A 9,915-nucleotide genomic window follows, 5' to 3' on the forward strand; every position below is an offset into this window, starting at 1 on the left:
ATATATTCTGGATAGGAGCATCGTGAAGGGGAAACTAAATGCCTTCTCATTGTTTTTGGAGATAATCTGAAGTGATCAGTTCAGTTTTATTGTTCATGAATGTCTCTGAAACTCAAAGAATCACACACAAATTAATATAATACTCAAAGAATTAATGTAATAAATGCCAGCAATATTCATAGAAGAATTTCATCCCACATAATTGCCTCAGGCTGTGCGTAAAAGCGTGCTCATGCCCCGTTATAAACCCACAATTCCTCTCTATAAACTCAGAACTATCAAGCTGTAAAATATTAACTATTATCCAGAATAAAGCTGTTAATTCAGAGCTATATGGCGATATGTGGTCTTTTTTACTTTCCCTGCTTGTCTCCAGTGTTTTCTCTCAAGAATTTGACAGGTCACTCAGAAATCCAAGAGGTAAGACACACCTCAACTTTCCCTTGTTTCATCTTACTAAACAGAAATAAATCATTTATTTTGTTTCTATAGTAGAACAAATGGCCAAACAGTGATGTAGTTTTAGCACACCAAGTAATGAATTTGTGGTTTTGCGGGTTTCTTTATTGAGGTAGACTGTTGACAAGATGTATGAGCAACAATGAGCATCTCCATTAATTAATACCCGTTACAGCACTGAATTATCTTTGACCTGAATCCAAATAAATATTTATTTATATTTACATTATTGACAGTTTCATCTCCAGAAAAGTTACCTTTTGTATTAAACATTGGAAATAAAGTAAAACAGTAAAGATACAGTAAACCTTAAACATTAAGGACAATGTTACGCAGTGGAGATAAAATACATTGGGAACATTAAACATCTGGAGAACTTTAAACATTGGGGATAACATTGTCCCCGATGTTTAATATTGCCCCCTTTTCTGTCATCTCAAAGCAATCTTCATGTCGAATCTCCACATTCAAAGACAAACTCCAAGGATTTTCTGGTTTTATTAATTTTTATTTTAACAGATTGTGAGAACATCCCTGTAAAGACATCAAAATGGTCACGCAGGAATGGAAGGGAACCAAGATGGATGGATGGATGGATGGAGAGAACCCGGATGGCTTGAGGGACAGAACCAGGAATGGATGGAGTTCATCTGGGTCAGAAAGCAGCTACTCATCAGGACGATATAGTTAAATCTTCATTTTCTTCTCTCAGATCTGGTCAGTAGGAGAAGCTCGCTGTGTCTCCTCTTTTTCAGTGTCCATCGGCTCAATGTGACAGAGACTCAAACTGAACAGGCGAGGCCGTTTTTAGGCCGTTTGATCTCAAATCTCCCCCACCAATGGAGCCTCAGATGAGCGAGTCGTAGCGACACACCGCCGACCCGTTCGGCTCATTACTGACGGCACCGGAGTCCGATTCCATGGAGCTGCTGTGGGACACCTGATGAATCGCTCCCTGCTCAGACACAAATAAAAAGGAGAAAGAGCAGAAGTTATTGCCAAAAACGGTATTGAGACAATTTTCAACTAATACAATGGCTACAGTATAATAATGAAAGAACACATTCTCAAAGACCAATAAACTTTAAAAACCCAACTGAGAAGAAAGAAGCTGCTGAGTGGAGGACCAAAGCGAAGAAGTCCTCTTCATTCTCAAACTTTAAATTCTAATAAACATTTAACACTGAAACTGTAAGACATTTAAATCCTATTCTAAATAAACAAAACTACAAAATAAAATGATTTATGAAGTCTCTGGTCTCAACTACACCTTTTTCTTAAAAGAACAATTTTGTTTACAAAACACCAGATTGACAACTTTATTCATCCAGTATCTGGTAGAAACAGAAGCAAATCATGTAAATGGAAATTGAGAACGGAAAGGCAACAGGACATGTGCAGGTTTCCAGGTTAGGGTGACGACCAACCCTTTAATGACTCGGAATGAAATCACCGCTTTTTAAAAACTCACTTAAACAGCAAAATACCTGCAGCATTCCATAAAGATGATTTCTAAGAAAGTTTCAAGTCAAAATGGAGAACAATCAGGAAGCGTCACCTGGGAAAGCTTCCAGGGTTTCCTCCAGAAAACATGCTGAGCCCAGTGGAAGAGCTGCTGGGATCATCCATCAGTGGTCTGCTGCGTGTTTGGGTTAAAAAATGTCAAGTTACAGAAAGTCAGAGGTGCAGGATCAGGCATCAAAACTCAGAAATAACAGCATGTGAAGCCAACAGGCAACTGATGGGACGGCACAATTGGTTCACAACTCCCATCAGTTTAATCCCTCAACTATAAACCTTTAGCCTAATCTGTCTTTACTGTCACTGGTGGAGAAAAATCCCCATTTAAAATAACAACCCATAGCCTAGTGGGGGGAAATTAAAGGCTGATAAAACACTGGAAAAACTGACTTCTGTCTATAGCTCTGGTTGTAGGCAGGAACCCTGTCTATATCGCTGTCTCTAAACAGGACCAGTTTATATTTCTAAGCGACATTTGGGCTGCTCTTGGTCCGATCCCTCACCTAGGACCCGTTTGCCCCGGCAGACCCGACCCAAATAGGCATGAAGCCTCCGACAGCCCTAGGATCACTGGGACACTCAAACCCCTCCACCACGATAAGGTGGCAGCCCACGGAGGGGAAAAAACGAAGACAGAAACAGTTCCATTCTCTGACCTGAACTGATCTGGAGAGAGGCCAGAAGGTGGCGCTCTGGTGTTTCTAACTAAACAAGAAGTTTAGTTAGAAACTAAACCTTTTCTAACTAAAAAGTTTAGTTAGAAACTAAACTGTTAATTTTCTCTGTCATTTTTCTCTCCATAGAAGCTACACCTGGTCTGGCGTTGATTAGCTGTGGTTGCTTCCTGGAAAAGGGCAGTGGCTGACATGATGCTGCCATCACCTAACCGTTCTCCCTCTCCCTTTCATTTCCACGAACATGGAAAGTTCTCCTGATCAGTTGATCTGTTGTTGTGTCTCTGCTTTGTCTTCTCTCAGCTCCAGTCGGTCATGGCAGATGGCTGCTGGTACTGAGCCCAGTTCTGGTTCTGCTGGAGGTTTCTTCCTGCTAGAGGGGAGTTCTTCCTCTCCACTGTCACAACATGCATGCCCTGTATGAGGGACTGCTGTAAAGTCAACGACTGAACACAAGCGATTTGCTTTCGCCCCCTGCTGGTCAGGGGGAGTGAATGGTGTAAGTAATGACTCCATACAATCTGCTGGGTTTATTTGGTACAAACTTTTTAAACTACTTTATAATTAACTCAAGCAATGAATTGATAACTTGGACCAATAGTAATCTGACTAAATTGAAATGACTTTTCATAAAATGCCTTGAAAACAACATTGTTGTGAATTAATGTTATAATTATAAGCTTTTAATTTTTTGATATCTACTTTTGGCTGTTTTGGCATCTACTTTTGGGGTTTTGACTGTTTTGGTATCTACTTTTGGGGTTTTGAACTTTCTTGTATTGGTTGTTGGGGTTTTTGTTTGTTTTATTATATTGTTTATTGGTGGGGCTCATTTGTTAGTTTGAAAGTTCAATTTTATATATTGTCAATTCACAACAAATGTCATCTCAATGCACTTTGAAGTAATGTTAGTTTAATCACATGTACTCCAATTGCTACAGTTGATTATTAAAGTAGTTTAAAAAGTTGGTACCAAATAAAACCCAGCAGATTGTATGGAGTCATTACTTACACAATTCACTCCATCTGACCAGCAGGGGGCGACAGCAAATCGCTTGTGTTGAGTTGTTGACTTCCTAGCAGTTCCTCATGCAGAAGTTGCATGAAGCGACAGAGGAGAGGAAGAACTCCCCTCTAGCAGGAAGAAACCTCCAGCAGAACCAGAACTGGGCTCAGTACCAGCAGCCATCTGCCATGACCGACTGGAGCTGAGAGAAGACAAAGCAGAGACACAACAACAGATCAACTGATCAGGAGAACTTTCCATGTTCGTGGAAATGAAAGGGAGAGGGAGAACGGTTAGGTGATGGCAGCATCATGTCAACCGATACCCTTTTCCAGGAAGCAACCACAGCTAGTCAACGCCAGACCAGGTGTAGCTTCTATGGAGAGAAAAATGACAGAGAAAAAAAAACAGTTTAAATAAATAATGTAGTAGAAACAGAAAATGACAAACAGCAGCATAATACAGATAGATCATAATACACCAGTCCAAGCCTTTTCATAATCAATGCCATAACCATGGTAATGCTAAAATGATGCAAGAACATATTCTCAAATAAATAAACATTAAATTTTAACATCAACACTGAAGTTGGAAGACATTTTAAATATCAAAAATAAATAAACAAAAACAAAATTAATTATGAAGTCTCTAAAGAAAATTGTCCATTAAAAAAAAGAAAAAAAATGGCTAGATGACGCCAAAGTACCAGACCGAAGACATATCCAGCTTTTGGTAGAAAGAAAAAAAAAAAAAAAAAAAAAGATAAACTGAAGTCGTTTTGATAAATGTTTTAAGTTCAGCCATTTTCCTCTGTGGGCCGATGAAGGGTGAAATCCGAAACAAAAACAAAATGATCCAGGAGGATTCCTGAAGGACAATAGGACAGATGCAGGTTTATGGTCAAGCACTTAACTCAGAATTTCAAAAACGCAACTATCACTTAATTAAATAAGCAGAGTACCTGCAGCATTTCTTGAGGAAGACTGTTGAACCCAATGGTAGGGTCACTAAGGTCATCCATCAGCAGGATGGCGATGAGGTTCTTTTCCATCATCATCGGGGCAACAATCCAGAAGGGTTCCTGAAGGACAACAGGACAGGAGGACAACAACAGGACGGGTGCAGGTTTAACCCTTTGACAACTCAATCAATAGTCAAATTTCAAAAACTGACACTTGTAAATATCAGACAGCAAAATACCTGCAGCATTTCTTGAGAAAGACTACTGAGACCGATGATAGGGCAATTAAGATTATCCATCAGCAGGGGCAAGGGAGGGCGATGAGGGTCTTCTTCCGTCGTCGATGGGGCGATGAGGGCTTCTTCCATCGGTCGTTGGGGCGATGAGGGTCTTCTTCCGTCGTCGATGGGGCGATGAGGGTCTTCTTCCGTCGTCGATGGGGCGACGAGGGCTTCTTCCGTTGGTCGTTGGGGGTCCGATGAAGGGCGAATCCAAGACGATAAACCAGATGATCCAAGAGGATTCCTGAAGGAAAACAGGACAGAAAGACAAGACGGATGCAGGTTTAGGGTTAAACCTTTTAACAACTCTGAAATCATCACATTTCAAAAACTCAAAAGATGTGTTAAATAATAGCAAAACACCTGCTGCATTTCTTGAGGAAGACTTCTGAGCCTGATGGTAGGATCACTGAGGTCATCCATCAGCGGTGAGGGTGATGGTCTTTTCCGTCTGTCATTGTCGGGAGCAGTCAGGGAGTGGATGAGCCACTTGAGGACTTTTCCCCCCAATGAGTCGTTGCTCTTGTCGGTTTTTGCCGTCACTGCAATAGAATCCAAGTTTGGTTGGTTAGTTTTCACACCGTTACCTATTGGTCGGGTTCGCTTTCACACAAACCCGACCGAAGAGTAACGCTAATCCCTTACCCGTCGGTCGGGTTTGTTTTCACACAAACCCGACCGAAGGGCAATTAGTCCCTTACCCGTCGGCAGGGTTCGTTTTCACACAAACCCGGCCGAAAGGCAACTAGCCCCTTACCCGTCGGCAGGGTTCGTTTTCACACAAACCCGACCGAAGGGCAATTAGCCCCTTACCCGTCGGCAGGGTTCGTTTTCACACAAACCCGGCCGAAGGGCAATTAGCCCCTTACCCGTCGGCAGGGTTCGTTTTCACACAAACCCGACCGAAGGGCAATTAGTCCCTTACCCGTCGGCAGGGTTCGTTTTCACACAAACCCGGCCGAAAGGCAACTAGCCCCTTACCCGTCGGCAGGGTTCGTTTTCACACAAACCCGGCCGAAAGGCAACTAGCCCTTTACCCGTCGGCAGGGTTCGTTTTCACACAAACCCGACCGAAGGGCAATTAGCCCCTTACCCGTCGGCAGGGTTCGTTTTCACACAAACCCGACCGAAGGGCAATTAGTCCCTTACCCGTCGGCAGGGTTCGTTTTCACACAAACCCGGCCGAAAGGCAACTAGCCCCTTACCCGTCGGCAGGGTTCGTTTTCACACAAACCCGGCCGAAAGGCAACTAGCCCTTTACCCGTCGGTAGGGTTTGTTTTCACACAAACCCGACCGAAGGGCAATTAGCCCCTTACCTGTCGGCAGTGTTCGTTTTCAAACAAACCCGACCGAAGGGCAACTAACCCCTTTCCCGCCGTGAGGGTTAGTTTTCACACACACTCAACCGAAGGGCAACTAACCCTTTACCCGTCGTGACCTTTTGTAACGAAGGTCAGAACCACCTTTCAAATAGCCTACCGTGTTTTTCTTTCGAGGAGCATTGTGAATGGAGTGGATCGATCCCTTCATTGTATTCGTTTGTTACCAAATTCCTTGAACTCATCCGATGATTTCATAGCCTTTAGGAGTGGCTACAGAAGTACCAAACCACATTTTCTGGCTCTGGATTCACACTCCGAGGCCATCTGGTGTCTTCAGAGCTGTTGTTCCATCTCAACAAAAACTATTGATCGGCTTCTACATCTTCCCGGTCCATATACCATGTCCATATACCATGTCTTCCCGGTCCATAAACCATGTCCATATTCCATGTCTTCCCGGTCCATATACCATGTTTTGACAGGGTCTTAAATTCCCAACCATGAGCTCAAAACAATCATCCACCAAAAACCAAAAAAAAACTGCAGTTATCAAACATTGATTAAAAGTTATGCAAGCTGAAGCAGAGACTCATACTCAAAATGTATGCTGCGACAGTGAATAGGAAAGACTTCCCTTTAACAGGAAGACTTTCCAAAATAAGGTTAACACTGCACCAATTATTTAAATTGGTTAAAAGTTAAGCTAAAGCAATGACTTGTACTGGGGATCCCACTTGGTGACAGTGGAGAGGAAAAACTTCCCTTTAACAGCAAGACTTTCCAGAAGAAGTTAGCACTGCACCAATTTAAATTTGTTAAGTTATACAAGTAAGCTTAGGCAATGCCTCATAATGAACATGCATGTAGTAACCGTAGAAATTAAAAGCTTCCCTTTAACAGGAAGACTTTCCAAAATAAGGTTAACACTGGCCCAATTATTTAAATTGGTTTAAAATTAAGCTAAAGCAATGACTTGTACCGAGGATCCCACCTGGTGACAGTGGAGTGGAAAAACTTCCCTTTAACAGGAAGACTTTCAAAAGAAGTTAACACGGCACCAATTTAAATGTGTTAAGTTATACAAGTAAGCTTAGGCAATGCCTCATAATGAACATGTATGTAGTGACAGAAAGGAAAAGCTTCCCTTTAACAGCAAGTCTTTCCAAAAATAAATAAAATAAAAACCAGTTACCAAACTTTGGCTAAAAGTTATGAAAGCTTAAGCAATGCCTCATGTTGAGGATACATGTGGTGACAGTGGAAAGGAAAAACTTCCATTTAACAGGAAGACTTCCAAAAAACACTGCACCAATTACGTAAATTCATTAAAAATAAGCTTAAGCAATGCTTCCTACTGAGGATCCACATGGTAACAAGAATGGAAAAACTTCCCTTTAACAGGAAGACTTTCCAAAATAAGGTTAACACACTAGACCAATTATTTAAATTGGTTAATAGTTAAGCTAAAGCAATGACTTGTACTGAATATCCATCTGGTGACAGTGGAGAGGAAAGACTTCCCTTTAACAGGAAGACTTTCCAAAAAAATAATTAAGCACTGCACCAATTATTTAAATTCATTAAAAGTAAAGTAAGCTTAAGCAAGGCCTCCTACTGAGGATTCAAGTGGCGACTGTGGAGAGGAAAAGCTTCCCTTTAACAGGAAGACTTTCCAAAAAGAAGAACTTCCCTTTAACAGGAAGACTTTCCAAAATGAGGCCAACACTGTACCATTTATTTAAATTGGTTAACAGTTAAGTAAGCTAAATCAATGCCTCATATTTAGGATGCATGTAGTGACAGTGGAGAGGATAAACTTCCCTTTAACAGGAAGAACCCTCCAGCAGAACCAGAAGTTGGCTCTGTATGAAAGGCCATCTGTCACTACCCCCGGGGGATTTGAAAGGACAGAATAAAGAGAGAGACAGAAAAAGAAAGAGCTGCTCCAGGAGTGTTTCTATAGGAGAAAAGAGTTAGTTGTAGTAGAAGCTGCTTTGGTGGCATCATCTATGAGGAAACAAAAAAAGTTATTTGCAACAAAAGGTCTGCCAGTTGCTAGGAGAAAAAAATGGGTTAAAAGAAACTTAAACACTGAAGGACAGGTCCCAGTCGATCCTCTCCAGAAGGAAAACATGGAGTTCAGCTGAAAACCTGCAAATAAGAGATGGTGGATTACAGTGTGAACATTACCTCTGTGACGTCCGGCCTGCAGCTCCAGGAGATCTCTCCGTTGTCGTCCAGAAGAAATGAAGTTGCACGAGGCCACGCGTTGTTTCGGCGCAAAAAATTAATCGGTTTTCACGTTTAAATTGAACGTAAATTAAATTTGTTTGAGTTATTAAAGTATGGACCCTAAATTTCAAACTAAATATTAAGTAGGTACAAAAAATAAAAAAATAATTATGTATGTTGTAGTATAAAGATCTCATTTTCAACCAAAAACATATTTGATATTCATTGGGAATATAATTATCCTAATGCATCTATGCTAATGTGAACATAGCCACATTAGATTAGCACTGTTAAGTAGGTAAGCTATCAAGATTTATTAGTGATATTTACAAAACCTAAGCTGAATTACATCTTACAGCCTCTAAACTGTGTTTGCCAAATCGTTGGCAGCCATCTTTCTTTTGTGACAACTGACTTTAAGCCAGGAATTTCAGACTGTAGATATCAGATTCTAATTATACCTAAACCTGCACAGGTCACAAGACCACAGCAACTGTTTCAAACACTAAAAATCCAAAGACAGAAGGATTTAAAACAGCAGAATCCTTCTCAGCTCATTGACTCTCAGCAGAGAATCAAACCAAACCAGCACATCGAGAGGCCTAGCGTTGGCCTTCAACAGCGTTAGCATCAGCAGCGTAGCAAAACCCGCAACAGCTCCTACCCTGAGTTGTCTTCTGGACCCGCCATTGCAACAGTTCTTTGACTTAACAAACCTTTGATGGGTTGGGCGGATCCGCCAGGCACCTTGTAGCGTTTCCTCAGCTTGACGGAAGCGATCCTCAGCTTGATTGAAGGGAATCCTCAGCTTGCTTGAAGTAAATCCATAATCGATCAGCTGCTCGCTCCAGACGCCATTACATCTCCTCAGATGTTTCAGGGACGCCAGCAACCAAACAAACCGCCGCCGAGAGGCCATGGTCGGGTCTCTACTTCTGTGCTGCTCTTTCTAGACACAAAAAATGGCTTCACTAACGTCATCGGTGGAAAAAGACAAACAACTTAGAATAAGGTTTCCAAAAAAATAACTTACCGAATAACCAACGCAGCGATTTCAAACATGGCGCTCCCGTGGCCTACTTGGCATCACTGCGGCCTTCTCGCAGGTCAAGTACAAGACGCCAAACTAGGCCTCGATAAACACCGACACGGTGTCAGTTGGATCCACAAAAGTTTCAGTCATAAGCTGGGCGTCCGCTTGGATTCCGCGTGTTGGGAGATCAGAATATATCCTTTTTAATCCAGGTCAAAATGTCCATGACAATCAGACCAACAGCTCCGTGTCTCCGTGCAACAAAATGCTAGCCGCATTTTTTTTTTTTTTTGAAAACGCTCACCTAGGAGCTGCGTCATATTTATATCCAGCAGGCGCATGCGCGTCACCCTAAAAAATGGCGCCATTCGCCACTGTTGCTAGATTTGACATTTTCCAGGCCAAACACAGGATAAACCTAAACC

The 9,915-nt window shown here is 41.9% G+C and overlaps 1 long non-coding RNA gene across 1 annotated transcript; it reads right to left on the bottom strand.

The window, feature by feature from the left end:
- Positions 1–542: 542 nt before the first annotated feature.
- Positions 543–2,588, bottom strand: LOC116716405 (uncharacterized). The gene is made up of 2 exons (XR_004338463.1): positions 2,018–2,588; positions 543–1,414 (listed from the first exon to the last, which is right to left on the bottom strand). It is a non-coding gene; the product is annotated as an uncharacterized LOC116716405 (long non-coding RNA).
- Between the last annotated feature and the right edge of the window lie 7,327 nt (positions 2,589–9,915).

The sequence above is a fragment of the Xiphophorus hellerii genome, chromosome 3 (genome assembly GCF_003331165.1).
Source record: "Xiphophorus hellerii strain 12219 chromosome 3, Xiphophorus_hellerii-4.1, whole genome shotgun sequence".
Lineage (NCBI taxonomy): Eukaryota > Metazoa > Chordata > Actinopteri > Cyprinodontiformes > Poeciliidae > Xiphophorus > Xiphophorus hellerii.